Raw genomic sequence first — 18,032 nt, 5'->3', positions numbered from 1 at the left:
AAAAAAAAAAAAAGAAAAAAAAAAGAAGTTTCTCGCTTTGGAAAGGAAAAAAAAAATCAAAATACAGAGAAGTGGTTGAAGATGTAGATCTTTACTTTCCCCCCATGTCCCTCCCTATTGGATTTGAATGGACTTGACACCCCTGCTCTCTCTACTGGGGACCCACTCTCAGTAGAAACAGTCTGATGGGCATCACCATTGGTGGACGGTAACTTCACACTAGCCCCACGGGGGAACCCTCCACAACCTTCCCTCCTTGAGAAAAACCAACAGACCATCCCCAACCAACACTCAAGGCTACTGTTCCCAAGACAGAGCTTACACCCATCCCCCTACCCCAAATAGCTTGGAACTTGAACCACCCCAAATCAGCTCCCAGTACAATACTGTGACCCAGAACTGGCCTTCCCATTTCAGGCCAGATTACCCACCCCACAGAACCAAACAAATTAAAGCAACAACTACATCTTCCCAAAGCTCCTGAATTCCCTGGAGGGGGCCCAACAATGACGGAGGTTCTTTTCTTGGAATGTGGCTGATGGAGTCCCTAAATATAAGCATTCTGATTTGGTTAATTTTCCATCTGGGATTGAGCATGCTGTGGATGCAGGAGATAGGAAGTCTAGAAAGCAGTTTCCTAATTATCAACACTTCAAAAAGGGGAGGAAGAGAAGCTTGATTTCAGGGTCAAGTGAGCCCATCCATGTGGGAAGGGGGAGGGGTGAGGCCTATGGGAATTGGGAGAGTTTGAGGCCCACCAAAAGTAATTCCAGTTAACTTTAAACTGTACAAAGCAAACAAAAGACACGTCCCCGGTTAGAGTCCTTCTTGACAGTTTCTAGGGGAAAACTTCTGGTTTTTTTTTTTCCATTTTCTTTTTCATGGCTGCACCTGCAGCATACAGAAGTTTCCACGTCAGGGGTCAAATTGGAGCTGCAGCTGCCGGCTTACATCACAGCCACAACAACACGGGATCTGATCCACATCTGTGACCTACACCACAGCTTGTGGCAACACCAGATCCTTAACCCACTAATCAAGGCCAAGGATGGAAACCCACATCCTCATTGATCCTAGTCAGGTTCTTAACCCACTGAGCCACAACAGGACTCCCGCTAGGGGAAAACTTCTTAACAGAGCTAGAGAGGACTTGACCATTCTAACCTCAGCTGATGTCAGAGCAACTTTGAGATTATACATCAGCTGCCGCATCATTTAATTCATCCTTTGAAAATCTACACATCAAGAATGAAGATACTAAAGCTTCTAGGTCAGACTGTAGAGTAGGAAAAATTTGAGGAAAAATTTCTGGGTTTTAAGGGTAGATCAGTTGACAGCGGTATAAAGTCCAGGTCAACAAGCTGTGGCCCATGGGCTGAATCTAGCTCATCACTTGTTTTTGTCAATAAAGTTTTATTGCAAGATTGCCACACACATTTGTTTGCATTATGTTTATGGCCACTTCCACACTATAATGGCAAAGGTGAGGGGTTGCAATAGAGATTATTTGGCCAGCAATAATCTAAAATATTTACCATTCGACCCTTTACAGAAAAAGTATGCATTCCCTGGTTAAAGGTTTCTAAACTTTTTGATCAAATATCCTTACTGATTAAAAAAAGCTATGGAACATGCAGCCCTATTATATATGAGTTATGGGATATTTACATAGTTGTAAAACATCTCCCCACAAATTATTTGCCAATCACAAAGGGGAAATTAGAAAACTTCATGTGAAAAATCTCTAACAGACGCGACCCTAGCCAGGAACCAAATTAACATCACCAGAAGCAGGACACGCCAAAGTCATGTGCATCCTGGATTTTGTGTTTAAGAGATCACCTCAGCATCGCTTGGCAGCAATTACACCAAAAATGCAAAACTAAATCAAATCATGAAGAAACATCAGCAAACCCAAATCAAGGGAGGGCCTTCAAAAGGATCAGCCCATCCTTTCCACACGTGTCAAGGGCACACAAGGCTGGAGGGGTGGGGATGGTTCCGGATGAAAGGAGCCTGAAAAATGTGATGACAACCTGTAATGTGTCTTGGACTAGATGCTGGACCAGGAAAGAGAGTGGCTGGGCAGGGCCTTATGGGGGCAACTGATAAAACCTGAATGGGGGCTGTGCACTGGACAATGGTAATGCATCAGTGTTAAACCTTCAAATCATTGCTCTGCATTGTGTAAGAGGATGTCCTGTTTTTAGAAAAAAACTCATTGAACTACTTTAGGATAAAGGGGCAATATAGTGTTAGATATTAGCAATTTAGTGTTAGATAGATGGTTCTGGAGGAACATCTCCCTCTCCCACTGTGTGCGTGTCTATAAATAGATGATAGGAAGAAAAGAAGGAAGGGGGGGAGGAGAAAAGGAGGGAGGGAGGAAGATGATAAATAAATGGGGGCAAAATATAAACAATTGATGAATTTGATGTAAAAGACATAAAAGCATTCTTTGTGCTATCCAGACTAAATTCTAATTTAAAAAGATACATGCACCCCTATGTTTATATCAGTGTTATTCACAATAGCCAAGACATGGAAGCAACCTAAGTATCCATTGACAGAGGAATGGATAAAGAAGATGTGGTACAAATATGCAATGGAATAGTACTCAGCCATAAAAGAGAATGAAATAATGCCATTTGCCACAAAATGGATGGACCTACAGATCATCAGACTAAGTGAAGTAGTTTAGAAAGAGAAAGACAAACACCATGTGATATCACTTCTATGTGGAATCTAAAATATGACACAAAGGGAGTTCCCATCATGTGCAGTGGGTTAAGAATCCTACTGCAGTGGTTTAAGTTGCTGCAGCAGCCCAGATTCAATCCCTGGCCCAGGAACTTCCATTTGCCATGGGTGCAGCCATAAAAATCAAATCAAATAAGACACAAATGAATTTATCTGTGAAACATAAACAGACTCACAGACATAGAGAACAGACTTGTGGTTGCCAAGGGGGAGGGAGTATGGGGGAGGAAAGAACTGGGAGTTTGGGATTAGCAGATACAAACTAGCATATACAGAATGGACAAACACCAAGGTCCTACTGTAGAGCACAGGGAACTCTATTCAATATTCTGTGATAAACCAAAATGGAAAAGAATATAAAAAGAATGTATGTATGTATAATCGAATCACTTTGTTATACAGCATAAACTCACACAATATTGCAAACCAACTATACATCAATAAAATAAAATCTTTAAAACCATTATTTATGCTATTCTTCTTGCTTTTCTGTGTTAATGTCAATAGAAAACTTTTATGTTTAATGAAGGACAAAATTCCCCAAAGCTCCCCCATAGACACAGCTCTTGCCTTTGGCTCATTCCTGGCAATTCATGCCCTGTGAGTTCATTTATTTTCAGGCCAATAACGCAAATTGGATGTACCCTGAGGCCCCCATGCTAGTCTCTCGTTCCCCCCTTTATCCTCAGGTACTGATTTTTGGGTGTCTGTCCAGCATGGCCTCCCTGAGCACTGCTGCAAGGGTTGGGTTTCTCCATGGAACTCATGACCTTTGAATTTGATGGAAAACAGACTTGCAGAGTGTGTTGTCCTTTTCCCAGATGAGACACAGCACAGGTCTTTTTCCTAAAACAAAATTAATGTTGTGCCAATTTTGGTTTGGCTGGTGTGACCTTTCTAATGTCCATTCATCACTTTTTTTTCCTATATAAACAGGATACTGATTAATTTAGGGTGGCAAATGTCCCCAGACTCTGTTCTGGCTAATGAGCTGTGCTGACTGGGAGTCGGGAGGGAAGAGATCTGGGAAAAAAAAAAAAATTTGCTTTCCTCATAAAGGGGAGTAGATAAGGTTAGTGTTATTTCTCATTCTATTTCCTATCCTGACTGTAGATGTGATGGCTGGAGCAGTGGCAGCCATCTTATAATTATGAGAGAAAAGTTGGGAGACTCATGACAGCCCTGATATCCTTAAGCCACTGAATCATGGCCAGCAGCTGCTTACTTCTCAAGTGAGAAAACATAAAGCCTTACTTGTTGAAGACACTGTTAGTTGTGTGTTCTATTGCTTTTGTCCAACCCACTTTTAACTGCTAAAACAATAAATCTTATTTTCCTTTTTTATCTTTGACTCCAGAGAAGAGTTGTGATAAAATACACTGCATTATATTCTCATGGGGTCCCTTCCTAGTCTCCCTCCCACAAGAAGATAAATTTCAGTTAAGCTGTAGTCTTAATTCTTAAGTCCTGATTCAGGCAAAGCTCCCATGGGGAGAGTACTCTGCATAAAGCTGATGATTCCTACTTTCCTTCCCCAAACTGAACATTTTCCACTTCTGTTTAATTATTAATATGCTGCAGATATATTTAAGAAGCGACCCTAGCATAAAGTATATTTAAACCTCCAGCAAAGATTTCCATTATGCTGATGAATAAAGGATGAGTTGCTCCAGCCTGCCTGCCCCTAACTGCTTAGCTGCTCTCCCCACGCTTCTCGCTCTGCTGGCAGCTCTTCCACCTGGTCTGTTTGTCTGGCCAACTGATAGGATCATCATAAGATCTTGCTCAGAGGAGTCATGAGCCCAAGACTCCTCGGGGAACAGCAAATGTTAATGCCAGCCGAGTCTGTCAAGACAAATGCAAAGAGGAAGACAAGGTCCAGAAACAAACTGTCTCCAGCCTGACTTAGGATGGGACACAGAAAATGGCCCAGCCTCTGCCTACTGTCCACCCTAGACCTACTGCACGATCCAGAAACACTGGAATGGGATGGGAGTAGCTAACAGACTCTTTGGAGCAGAAACAGCAAAGTGAAACCAGGACACCAGGGAAAGCACCAGGATGAAACACCGGTGTGAATGTGGCTCGGTCAACGATTTATTTCCTGCAGGTCAAAAATCCTATTGCTGAAAAGTATTCATCTGGGTTAGGCCGCTATGATTCCAAAATGCTCAAACAACTGGAAATTTCTCTAGGTAGGCAGGGTGGGGGGAAGCCTCAGAAGATGTGTAGTGTTTTTGTCAGAGATTGCAGAGTTCACTGTGGAGAAAGGGGAAACAGAAGGGGTAATTTCCAGTAAAAGCAGAAACATAACCTGGCATATCAAGTGGAGAAGGTAGCACTGCACAGAGATTCCTATGGCACCAGGGGAACGGGCATCACTGGACTGAGGGAGCAGACCTCACCAAAAGAGATCTGGAGACACTGGGGGACAGGTGTCACCTAGCGAAATCCTGAGGACACTGGGGGAATGAACATCATTTAGAGAAATCCTGGGGACACCAGGGGACAGGCATCACTTAGAAATCTCAGGTGCAGGCATAACTGCATCAGATTCATGAAAGGCATTTGCACAGTTGATCTTTCCCTTGTGGAGCCTCTGCTCCATCATAAGATGACAAAGGCCTTGGTAGTAGCCTTGCCTTCAGCCCAAGCCCCAGAGTGAGACATCAGAGAGGACTCCACTGAACCCTGAGCCTGAAGCAGAGCCACCCATGCGTGCCTGCTCTACAGGTCTTCTCTTGACCTAAAATGAGAAGCAATGACTCAGAGACCTGAAACTGTTACTCAGCAGTCGCTGACAGCTCATTTCCCCTTACTGAAGCCGGGCTACCCGTGGCATGGGGTAGGGGGAGCAAAGATGTTTGTAATCAGGGCTTGAGAACAACAGTCAATGCAGGCAGCTGATTAATTCCATCTGCCTTTGGAGAGAAAGCGAGTCATTAAATGGAAATGCAAGAGATTTTTAGAACAGAGGTTTCCCCAGGGCGTCCCATTATACTTTCATAGACTAACTATCTGAATATCCGTGTGTGTATCACCAACATATGTCTACAAATGCGAGTTAACATAATAATGTGCTGTCTGCTGGTTTATCACCACAACATGCATAAGAGTCCTCAGCTCCCCTCCCCTGCCCCCACAGCCCACCTGGCTTGTTTCTCTTGGGTACCTGGGAGTCACAGCCCTGTGGTCCTGGTTAGTCTGCTTTACAAAATCAGATGGACAACCTTCAAAATGTACACACAGACCTGTATGTCTTATTTTGTTTTGTTTTAATTTTATTGAAGAACGGTTTATTTACAGTGCTGTGTTAATTTCTGCTATACAGCAAAGTGATTCAGTCACATATATTCTTTTTCATGGTGTTTTCCATTATGGCTTATCACAGGGTATTGAATAGAGTTCCCTGCGCTGTACAGTAGGACCACATTGTTTATCCATTCTATATATACCAGTCTGCACCTACTAACCCCTAACTCCCAGTTCATCCCTCACCCACTTCCCCATTCCCTTGGCAACCACAAGGGAGTTCTGTTCTCTATGTCTGTGACAGATATGTATGTCTTATTTCCTTTATTTGATGTCAGGTACTCGAAAAATTATTTTTAAGAATTTTATCATATATTCCACCCCATTGTACAAGCATCTTCCGCTTAATGTCTCAACGATCCTAAAAAAAATCAGAAACTCAGTGTGAAATTGCTTTCCAGGATCCTATTTTCTTCTATTTCAAATTGGAAAAGTTATTACATGTTACACATCAACCCAAGGTCCCAACCAATTTCCTAAATGTAACTAAAAAAAAAAAAAAAAAAAACCTTGTAAAACTCCTATGTATATGTAACATACACACAGAAAACATATATATATGTACTGTCATGTCAGCAGGTAAAAATATTACGTCACTTCCTAAGTATCAGACCATTCATACCATTGTCACAGACAGTTGCTCTGAATGTGGTACCTCTGGGGAATCTGAGATCCATGGCCCTTTCAGGGACACAAGGAAGCCTTTGCAAATACCTACACTAGACTTTGAGGTTCCATCACTTGTATTTTGGGTATAAGTTGAAACTTTGTCCACTTACCGTTTTGCTTAAAATGCCAAATTGAGAAACAGACTCACAGTCGTAGAAAACAGAGTTGTGGTTGCCAAGGTGGGGTGGGCGGTGAGGGAGGGAAGGATTTGGGAGTTTGGGATTAGCAGATGCAAAGTAGCATATAGAGAATAAACAATAACGTCCTACTGTAGAACGCAAGGAACTCTAATGTCCTACGGTAAATCTTAATGGAAAAGGATATGAAAAAGAATATGTATATAATATATATATATAACTGAATCACTTTGCTATAGAGCAGAAATTAACACAGCATTGTAAATAAATTACACTTCACTAAAACTTTTCAAGTTGCCACCCTGAATCATGATCCAAAATTTATATTTCTCCTAAAATACATATCTCAGAAGTGATATATTTATATCATTTATATCACATGCAAGTATTGTATATTGTATACATAAAATATGTGTGTGGGGATATATATATGTGTGTATATATATATATATAAAATGAAGTTTGGTATTAAAAACTGACAAGGATACTTCTGGGAACATATCTACAGGTGAGGTATGACTGAGTTTTAAGAGCTGGGGGTTCTGTAGTCTCTCAGAGCTATTTGAATCTCACACCCTCCACTTCGAAGCTCTGTGTCATATAGTATGTTGTGTACTCTGTTTCCTCTTGCATAAAACAGAAATACCATGCTGTACACCTGAAACTAAGGCAATATTGTAAGTCAATTAAGAAAGCAGAACTATCACCTAACACAGAGCATTGTAAGAATTAGAGGAAATAATGCACATTTTTTCACAATGACTCCCTTCTTATGAGAGAATGTATATCTTCTCTATCAACCCAAGCAGGGGTAGTGCCTTACTTTGGCTGATGCACTGAGAGCGGTGTGAGGTGTGTGTCATTTCCATGTAAAACACTTTCAGCATTACCCATTTTCTCTGTCCCTGTCTGCGCTATCGTGGAAGCATGCATCAAAATAGATCTCCCTTCTACCGGGTCCCTCAGAACAGTAAGCGGAGCCCCCTGGCAACTGGTAATAGGCAAAAGCATGATTCAGAAACAAACTTTTTTTTGCTTTTTAGGGAGGCATATGGAAGTCCACAGGCTAGGAGTCGAATCGAGCTGCAGCTGCCAGCCTACACCTCAGCCACAGCAACACCAGATATAACTTGCATCTGCGACCTACACCACAGCTTGTGGCAGTGCCGGATCCTTAAATTCCTGAGTGAGAACAGGGATCGAACTGGCATCCTCATGGATGCTATTCGAGTTCGTTATTGCTGAGCCACAACGGGAACTCCCCAGGAACAAACACTTTTAAGCCACTGAGGTTTGTGACTTGTTTGTTACAGAAGCATAAACTAACCCATCCTGACTGATTCTCCATGGCTCCTATTACATGTGTAATAAAGTCTAGCTTTGGGTAATCTTGGAAATGTCATTTCAACTCTTGAAGCTGCCCTTTCCTCCTATGTGATACAGGGGTGATTACATTATGTCCATCTGCTAGGGCTGCAGTGGGACAGAAAAGCCCTAATGGAGAGCCCTCAGCACCACCAGGAATGGTAAAAAGAATCACTATTTTCATCATCATTACCATTTCAGATGTATTCAAGGAACACTTTTAGAATTTAGCTGAACTAGATTTACCTACTCTCGTTAATGGGAATAAAATCTATTTATTTCCTCTGAGAGCCCCAATCCATCAATCTTGGCTCTGCGTCCCAGCTCACGGTGTCTTTAATGACTATACCATGTGGATGATACCTGTGCTGTCATTGTTACTATTCTTCACGTTTCCTATACAGGTAAGAATCTAGACCAACAAGATCTGATCTTATTCTCCCAGGTTACTTTTATCTCAGAAAATAAAGCTGTACAAAACCTTAGTGAAACTCTCTACCATTTCTCTCTCTCCACCAACAACTTCTCTGGACCTTGCAGACCCCTTGTCTCACGTTTCCACCTGCCTGAGATGAGCCAGTTTTTAAGGGCAGGTGTTCATAGCGCCTTTGGTACACTTGGGTGCACCACATGATAGTCACTTGTCCTTGTCTAGCTGGGCACTTCCTCCTCACCTCCTTCCAGCCACAGGGGCCTATCCCGCATGGATGCCCAAACTGCAGACAGGCTGGATGCACCTGAGTTCTCTGAGGACCTGCGACTCACCTGGGCCAGGCCGGCCACACTAGCGCCTGCCACAGGCCCCTTGAGACACTAGCTACCCTCTGGCGCCACCTACTGGTTCTCTTCCCCCTTCTGCTCAAGAGCAGCTTTCCCCTCAAAAGTAATGAAAACGTGAAGACTTTAAGCTGGTCACATTCTCTTTTATAATGGTTATGGGAGTGGAAGGATGGCATTCTGGCTCCTAAGGTGGTACACTCTCACTTGTGCTTTGTAGAAAATATAAAATCAGCCCAAAGACAAAGCCCCCTCAAAAGCCCCACTCTGAAATAACCATCATTCATGTGTACGGTACCTGCCCTTTCCAGTTTATCTTATGACATTCTTTTATTATGTGTATTATATGAAAATTATATTTATTATATGCATTTTCTCTAAACATAGAACATTAGGGGAAGACTAATTGTTACCTTATTTTGTTTTCCCTAGATTCTATTTTGGAACCTAATTTGTTCTAGTAATAAACAGTTCACCATAATATAACTTTTTCATTTTTTATGGCCACACCCTCGGTATATGGAAATCCCAGGACCAGGGATTGGATTTGAGCTTCCCGTGAGACCTACGCCACAGCTTCAGCAACGCTGGATCCTTTAACCCACTGTGCTGGCCTGGGGATCAAACTTGAGCCTCTGTAGCGACAGAAGCTGCCGCAGTAGGATTCTTAACCCACTGCACCACCTCAGGAACTCCCCATAACATAACTTTTTCATTTAAGTTATGGGGTTTGAACACCATCATCATAGCAACATTCTCTAACTTATGTAATGCCTGCCTCCCACTGTTTGATATTTCATTTGTTTCTGCATGTTGTCCTTGGATATAAAGACCTGATCATAGGCATCTTTAGGGCTCTGAATTCTCATTGCCAAATTGCTATCTAAGATGTGTGCATTTTCATCCCAGTGAGCAGTGCCTCTTTCCTTACATCCTCACCAACATTTGGTGTTATCATTTTTTAAAAGTCATAGCCAACTTGGTATGTTAAAAAATGGCACCTCTTTGCTTGGGGGACAGTGTAACCCAGCCTTGGACCAACTGTGTGACCTCAGGCCAGTCACCTAACTTCTCTGTGCCTCAGTTTCCTCGACTATACAATGGGAATAAACAGAGTGGTCATGCCTCCTAGGTTTGTGTGAGTCAGTACATGGAGAGCCCTGCAGACAGCACAGCCAAAAAAAAAAAAAAATAAAGACATTTTTCTGAAAAATCTGCATCCTCCAGCAAGACTAACTGCTCTCGGGGTTTCAGCCACCCCTCCCCCTGACACCTCCCCTCTTGTCTCCAGCACCCGCCCCTTCAGTGAAGGTCACCCTGACACTGACTGCCATCCACACCCTCGCCCTGACACACCGGGACAGCACCTCAAGTTCAACCAGATCAAAACCAGTGGCACCATTACCATCAAGAACCTCAAATGCTATGATAGACCATTATATATATATATATATATATATATATATATATGTATATACACATTTTATATACACACACACACACTACTTGGCCATGAAAAAGAATGAAATCATGCCATTTGCAGCAACATGGATGGACCCAGAGATGATCATACTAAGTAAAGTAAGTCAGAGAAAGACAAATACCATATGATATCACTTACATGTGGAATCTTAAAAAATAATACAAATCAACTTATTTACAAAACAGGAAGAGACTTAGATACAGAAAAAAAAAAAAAACTTATAGTTACCAGAGGGGAAAGGGGAGCATAAATTAGGAGTTTGATATACACACTGTTACATATAAAATAGATAAACAAGGTCCTACTGTAGAGCACAGGGAACTCTGTTCAGTATCCTATGATAAACCATAACAGAAGAGAATATGAAAAAGAGTATATATAGGTGTATAACCGAATCACTTTGCTGCACATTTGAAACTAGTGCAATACCGTAAATCAACTACAGTTACGTTTTTAAAAAGAAACCTCAAGTTCTCCACCCCAACCCTCTCCTGCAGCTCGGAAGCGCATCGTTTATGCCACACATCCCCCGGACCACATTCCCTTCTATCCACGAGAATAAATAACCCCATCTCATGTCAGCACGGCAAGCACCAGACCCTATCTTTCAGGTCACGACACCCCTAAAGAATCAAGTTCATGCTCTCTCACCACCTGACCCACCTCAGCTTCCCCTGGCGTGGGGGGTGGGCGGTGGGGCAGGGAATTATTAACAAGATGGCGGGCGATCGGGGCAATTGAGTGAATGCCTATGGAACCGTGCTTTGTTTGTACGGTTCTGAGCTGGGAATTCAGCCAGGGGCCCATGGGGCCTGTGGACAAGCCCACCACCAAATCACTGGCTCCTGCTCTGATCACCTAGGTGTGCCTTTCCTCCTTGAGCCCCCTCCTCATCTCCAGCAGCGTTCCAGGGAGCCACTAAGCATTGTGGGAAACTCCCTCCCGCTCCCTTCTCAGGAGGCCTTGCTTATGAAAGCCCAGGCCCAGCGTTTTATTCCACCTATTGACCAAAGAGTCCCCTGCTGTCTTGAGATCCTTCGCAGGCCTGAATAGGCTCTAGTTGACAAAAGCAGTCCCGGGGTGGGGGGAGGCTTTAGACTTTAACGTCCTACAGGTAACCTTTGTCTGTGGATTATTCACGTACGGCTAGCTGGCTAGCATTGGAGGCCTGAAGTTCCAGGGGCCCGCCTTCAGATGCGATGATCAACAGCTCTGAAAGGGTCGCCCAGGTCAGTGAGAAATGGGATTTAGTGGACACAGATCCTATTGACCCAAGGTTTTTAAGAAAACAGTTGCCAAGGAGAAAAAGCAGCCACATTCCACAGCTGGGCAAAGAGCCTGGACTCAGGGGCTGTGACAGAGCGCCCTCTGCTGCTCATTTCATGCCCTGCAGGCCACAAGAGCTAATGCAGAGAAAACCCCAAAAGACAAAGAGGCCACCGGCTCCAGCTAACCATCCTCAGGACAATCCCATGTTCCGAAGCCCGGCACACAGAGGGCACCATGCCTTTTTAATGACGTTTTATTGAGGTATTATTTATACACCTATGTTAAAGGTAGGGGTTGGATTGTTTTTAGGACATTTATAGTTATGCAACTACCACCACCATCAAGTTCTAAAACACTTCCATCAGAGTTCCCCTTATGGCTCAGCAGTTATGAACCTGACTAGTATCCATGAGGATGAGGGTTTGATCCCTGGCCCAGCTCAGTGGTTTAAGGATCCAGCATTGCCATGAATTGTGGTGTAGGTCACAGACACAGCTCCAATTCAATCCCTAGCCTGGGAATTTTCATATGCCATCAGTGTAGTCCTAAAAAAAAATACATAAAATAAATAAATAATAATTAATTAATTAAAAATAAAAAAATAAAACACTTGCATCAAGCCTGGAAGTTCCTAGCCTCAGGCAACAACTGAGCTGCTTTTCCACTTCTACCATTTTGCCTGTCTAGAAATCTCACATAAATGAAATTCTGCAATCAGTAGCCTCTTGTATCCTGCTTCCTTCACTTCGAGTAGTGATTTCGAGGTCCACCCACGTTGCTGCAGGATCCAACTGCATGGATTCCATCCAGCAGTAGTTCAGCAGGATTCCATTGTATGCACTGACCACATTCAGTGTATCCACTCACCTGCTATTTCCTACTTTTTACTATTATGAACCCTGCTACTGGGAACACGTGTGGATAAATCTTTGTGTGAACATGTATTTTCATTGCTCTTGGGTAAATACCCAGGAGTAGAATTGCTGGGTCCTGTAGGAAGGTTTAGCTTTTTCAGCAATGGTTTTCCAAGATAACTGCACCATTTTACATGCCCTGTTTACCCACATCCTGGCCTTCACAGCCCAGGCACACCTGTCTCCCGCTTCTTAGGGATAAATCCCTTTCTCTGGACCCATTCCCCATTCCAGGGGCTAAGTTCACTCCCCCTTTATCTGCTCCATATTTGACCTACATAAGGGAGCTTTTTCCGAAATTAAATCACTTGCTTTTTCCAAAATTAAATCACTTGCAACTTTTTTATTGAAGTATAGTTGATTTACAATGTTGTGCTAATTTCTACTGTACAGCAAGTGACTCTGTTTTTATATATATACATACACTCTTTTTCAAATTCTTTTCCAGGAGTTTCTGTCGTGGCTCATCGGTAATAAACCCAACTAGTATCCATGAGGACAGGCCCCACTCAGTGGGTTAAGGATCTGGTGTTGCCATGAGCTGTGGTGTAGGTCACGGACGCAGCTCGGATCCTGTGTTGCTGTGGCTGTGGTGTAGGCCAACAGCTGGGAACTTCTATATGCCGCAGGTATGGCCCTAGAGAGACAAAAAAAAAAAAAATTGTTTTAAAGAATTTTAAGGTGGCAGATGTTACTGCTGAACTGCATCCCCCCACCCCTGCCAAATTTCATATGTTGAAGCCCTAACACCCAGGCCCTCAGTCTGGTCTGAGTTGGAAATAGGGTCCTTGTGGATGGAATTAGTTAAGAAGAGGTCATCCGGGAGTTCCTGTTGCAGTGCAGCAGAAATGAATCCAACTAGTATTGACCAGGATGCAGGTTCAATCCTTGGCCTTGCTCAGTGGATTGGGGATCCGGCATTGCCATGAGCTGTAGTGTAGGTTGCAGATGCAGCTTGGATCCCAAGTTGCTGTGGCTGTGGTGTAGGCCAGCAGCTGTAGCTCCAATTTGACCCCTAGCCTAGGAACTTCCATATGCCACAGGTGTGGCCCTTTTAAAAAAGCAAAACAAAAAGGGGGTCATCCTGATTAGGGTGAGCTTGGGGGGATACATCCTACATCCACACTGTGTGTCCAATGAGGCAGCCAAAGCCACACTTTGCCCCTGAGTACCTGGAGTGAGGCTGGTGTGACTGAGAAGCTGGATTTTATTTTTATTTAACAGCCACCTGTGACTAGCAGCTTCCGTGTTAGCGCAGGTCTAGGAGGAACCAGACCCCAAACTAGAAAATACAGCACAGAATTTTTAGCGCTATTTCCTCCCTTCCATCCATCTGCCGCAGATTTTCTGTAAGAGGAATCCACTTTGGCACTGGGGATACAGCTGTGAACAGAACAGAAGCAGCACCACCCCTGGTGGAACTTATATTCCAGGGGTTGGGGTGGGGGGAGTCCAGAAACTGATGAAAGAATAAAACCACTTCCCACAGGGACAAGTGCAGTGATGACAAATAGGGCAAAAGTGTCAGAGGGTAGTGGCTGCTTTAAACAGGGTGTGGGGAGGTGGCACTTAATCAAGACCTTAAAGAGGGAACTCCTCTACGATGCTCTTTTAAGATGAGTCGAAGCCCACGTGGTGGACCCAATGGATTGATGCATAGCTGGCCATATTCCCAGAGGATATAAAATGATGAGACCCAAATTATGAGAAAGAACTGATTATGCAGAGATAGAAGGGAAGAGCACTGCAGTCAGGGAGAATAGCAGGTACAAAGCCCCTGAGGTTGGAGGAACAAAGGGAAGTCCTAAGTCATGGTTGATGGAGAGTAACAGAGGACACAGCCATGGCAAAGGCAGTCTGTGAGGAAGACCACCAAACTGACCAGGCAAAGCACAGTCATGATACTTTTTTTCTCTTCCTTTTTCTTTTTTGGCTGCTTCATGACATATGGAAGTTTCCAGGCCAGAGATCAGATTCAAGCCACAGCTGCCTCCGAAGCTGCAGCTGTGGCAACACCAGATTCTTAACCCACTGTGCTGGGCAGGGGATCGAACCTGGGTACCACTGCTCCCAAGATGCCCCAAGCCCACTGTACCACAGCAGGAACTCCATGATACACTTTTTTGTTTGTTTGTTTGTTTGCTTTTTAGGGCCACACCCACAGCATATGGAAGTTCCCAGGCCAGGGGTCGAATAGGTGCTGTGACCACTAACCTACACCACAGACACAGCAATGCTGGATCCTTTAACCCACTGAGCGAGGCCAGGTATTGAACCTGAGTCCTCTTGGATACTAGTCCAGTTCATTACCACTGAGCCTCGATGGAAAATCCTCTACAATGCTCTTTTAAGACCAGTCAAAGCCGGAATGGTTGGCCCAATGGATTGATGGACAGCTGGCCACAGACCCAAAGGATATTAAGTTTGAAACCAAATGTGGTGACACTTAACTCTTCAAAGTCTGCTCCACTAAAGCAAGAGACGGTGCAATAAATGCCTTAAAAAGTGTTTTCAGTTCTGGCTGGTTATTAGAAGCACCAGGGGAGGTTTAAAAAAAAAATCTTACTGGTGGTCTAGCCACACAGTGGAAAATTATTCAGCCCCAAGAAGGAATGAGACACTGGCATAACGCCACCACATCCAGAACCTTAACATATTCACTGGGAGTTTGGGGTTAGTAGATGAAAACTATTCCATTTAGAATGGATAAGCAATGAGGTCCTGCTGTACAGCACAGGGAACTCTATCCAATCTCTTGGGACAGACCATGAGGGAAGATAATATGAAGAAAAAGAATATATGACTGGGGGGTCACTTTGCTGTACAGCAGAAATTGGCACAACACTATAGTAAAAATTTTTTAAATAAAAAAGAAATGCGTTTCCTCTAAACAAACACAGCATTATATTCAGTCAAAGAAGCTGGACACAGAAACACACAGATCGTATGACTTGAAATATCCAGAATAAGCAAACCCATAGAGACAGGAGGTAAATTTAGTGGTTGTCAGGGGCTGGAGGTCGGGCCAGGCAGGGCAGGGGGAGGTGACCACCAGTGGGCTTCCTTTGGGGGTGAGAGAGCTGTGTTAGAACTTGACGGTGGTGGTGTTTGCACAAGGTCTTAAATGCACTAAATACCACTGAACTGTACACTTTAGGGGGTTAATAAAATTCATAAGATGTGGACGTCATATGGGTTTCACCTTGACAAAAATAAATAGGTAAATAAATGGTCATGTCTAGGTCAGATTCGAAGAATTCAACAGAGAGTTGGAAATTGCACACTTGTTTGTTTGTTTGTTTCCTTCTTTGGCCACCCCACAGCAAATGGAGTTCCAGGGCCACAAATCAGATCTGAGCCTCAGTTGTGACCCACCCCGCAGCTGCAGCAATGCTGGACCCTTGAGCTATTGTGCCGGGCTGGGGATCAAAACTGTGTCCTGGCACTGCAGAGACAGCACTGATCTCGTTGCGCCACAGCAGGAACTCCTTGAACACTTATTGAGTAGTTATTGTTTGTCCCCCACTTTGCTAGAAAGGTCCTAGTTTCATTAGCTCTGATTTATGGATGAGGAAATGGAGCCCCGGAAAGTTTAAGTAATTCAGCCAAGGATACACCTGGGGTGGGGAGAATTCAAACCCAAAGCCATCTGGCCTCAGATGTCCTCTGAACAGTGAACCAGAAGAATGAGGAGAGGGTTGTGGGTGGATGAAGAGGCCCAAGGAAGGTCCAGATTGGGACTGTGGGGCTGGCACTGATGGGAGAGGAACAGGTTATCAAGTTCTGCTAACAATCCTTGCTGGAAAATTCCATTCCAACTGATTTCCTATTTTCTGCCTATTTTTTTTTTAATCTGGCACCAGCTCTGCACCCGTTTTCTTTCTCTACTTTTTAGGGCCGCACCCATAGCATATGGAAGCTCTTAGGCTAGGGGTCAAATCAGAGCGGCAGCTGCCAGCCTACACCACAGCCACAGCAACACCAGATCCGAGCCACATCTTCAGCCTACACCACAGCTCACAGCAATGCCAGATCCTTAACCCACTGAGCAAGGCCAGGGATCAAACCCAAGTCCTCATGGATAATAGTCAGGTTCTTAACCTGCTGAGCCACCACAGGAACTCCTAGACCTGTTTTGTTACTATGTCACAACACACTTCAACATTATTTATGGGAAGTCCTTCCTTATTTTTCACTCTTGTCAGAAATATCCTTTTTATTCTTCCCAGATGAATTTGAGAATCACAGGACAACATTTTCAAAAATAGTGGAAGAATAACTTTGCTCTTAAAATATTGAATCTTTCTACCCAGGATGATGTTTAACTTCATTTATTGAAAAGTCCTTTTTGTCTCCCTTGTGAGAGCTCAGTTTTCTCTAAACAAGCGAGCAAACCTCTCCCCTTGTGTGTTCAAAAGAACCCCTCTTAACACCCATGTTATAAAGCCAAAGTTGAAGACACTAAATATTTAGAAACAAATGATGATGAGAATTTAGATGAAAGAAAACAATCACACCTATAAGTTTTGAGGCTCTGTAAATGTGGATTCTTTTTTTTTTTTTTTTTTTTTGCCATTTCTTGGGCTGTTCCCGTGGCACACGGAGGCTCCCAGGCCAGGGGTCAAATCAGAGCTGCAACCACCAGCCTACGCCAGAGCCACAGCAACTCAGGATCTGAGCCGCGTCTGCAACCTACCCCACAGCTCATGGCAACACCAGATCCTTAACCCACTGAGCAAGGGCAGGGATCGAACCAGCAACTTCATGGTTCCTAGTCAGATTTGTTAACCACTGCGCCACGACAGGAACTCCAAGTAAATGTAGATTCTTAGATTAGAAGAATTAATGAATAATTTTGGTTTATCTTACGTAAATATATTATTTTGGATAGGCTCAGAGGTTTCTTTGGCCATTCCCACAGCCACGTGGACATTCCGAGGCCAGGGATCAAACTCGTGTCATAGCAGCAATCTAAGCCACAGCAGTGACAAGGCCCGATCCTTAACCTGCTGAGCCACCACAGAACTCCCTCTGATAGGTTTTTTTTTTTCTTTTTTGGCCACCCCCTGGCATATGGAGTTCACAGGCCAGGGATCAGATCTGAGCCACAGTTGCGACCTATGCTGCAGCTGCGGCAACACCAGATCCTTAACCCAATGTGCAGGGCCAGGGATCAAACCTGCATTCCAGCACTCCAGAGAGGCCACCAATCCTGCTGTGCCACAGTGGGAACCCCTTGATAGGTTTTTAAATATTCTAAAAAGGGTCCCTGACAATTCCCCTCAACCTCCTTCCTAGACCCCAGGTGGGGACCACTCCCCTGAGCCACATCAAGCCATGAAAACA

At 43.8% G+C, this 18,032-nt stretch overlaps 1 protein-coding gene across 6 annotated transcripts in view; it reads right to left on the bottom strand.

Moving 5' to 3' along the window:
- Window positions 1-18,032, bottom strand: part of RIMBP2 (RIMS binding protein 2) — a 327,445-nt gene that overhangs the window by 300,836 nt on the left and 8,577 nt on the right. The gene's annotated exons all lie outside the window — the stretch shown is intronic.

The sequence above is a fragment of the Sus scrofa genome, chromosome 14 (genome assembly GCF_000003025.6).
Source record: "Sus scrofa isolate TJ Tabasco breed Duroc chromosome 14, Sscrofa11.1, whole genome shotgun sequence".
Lineage (NCBI taxonomy): Eukaryota > Metazoa > Chordata > Mammalia > Artiodactyla > Suidae > Sus > Sus scrofa.
This window is presented reverse-complemented; position numbering and strand designations above follow the sequence as displayed.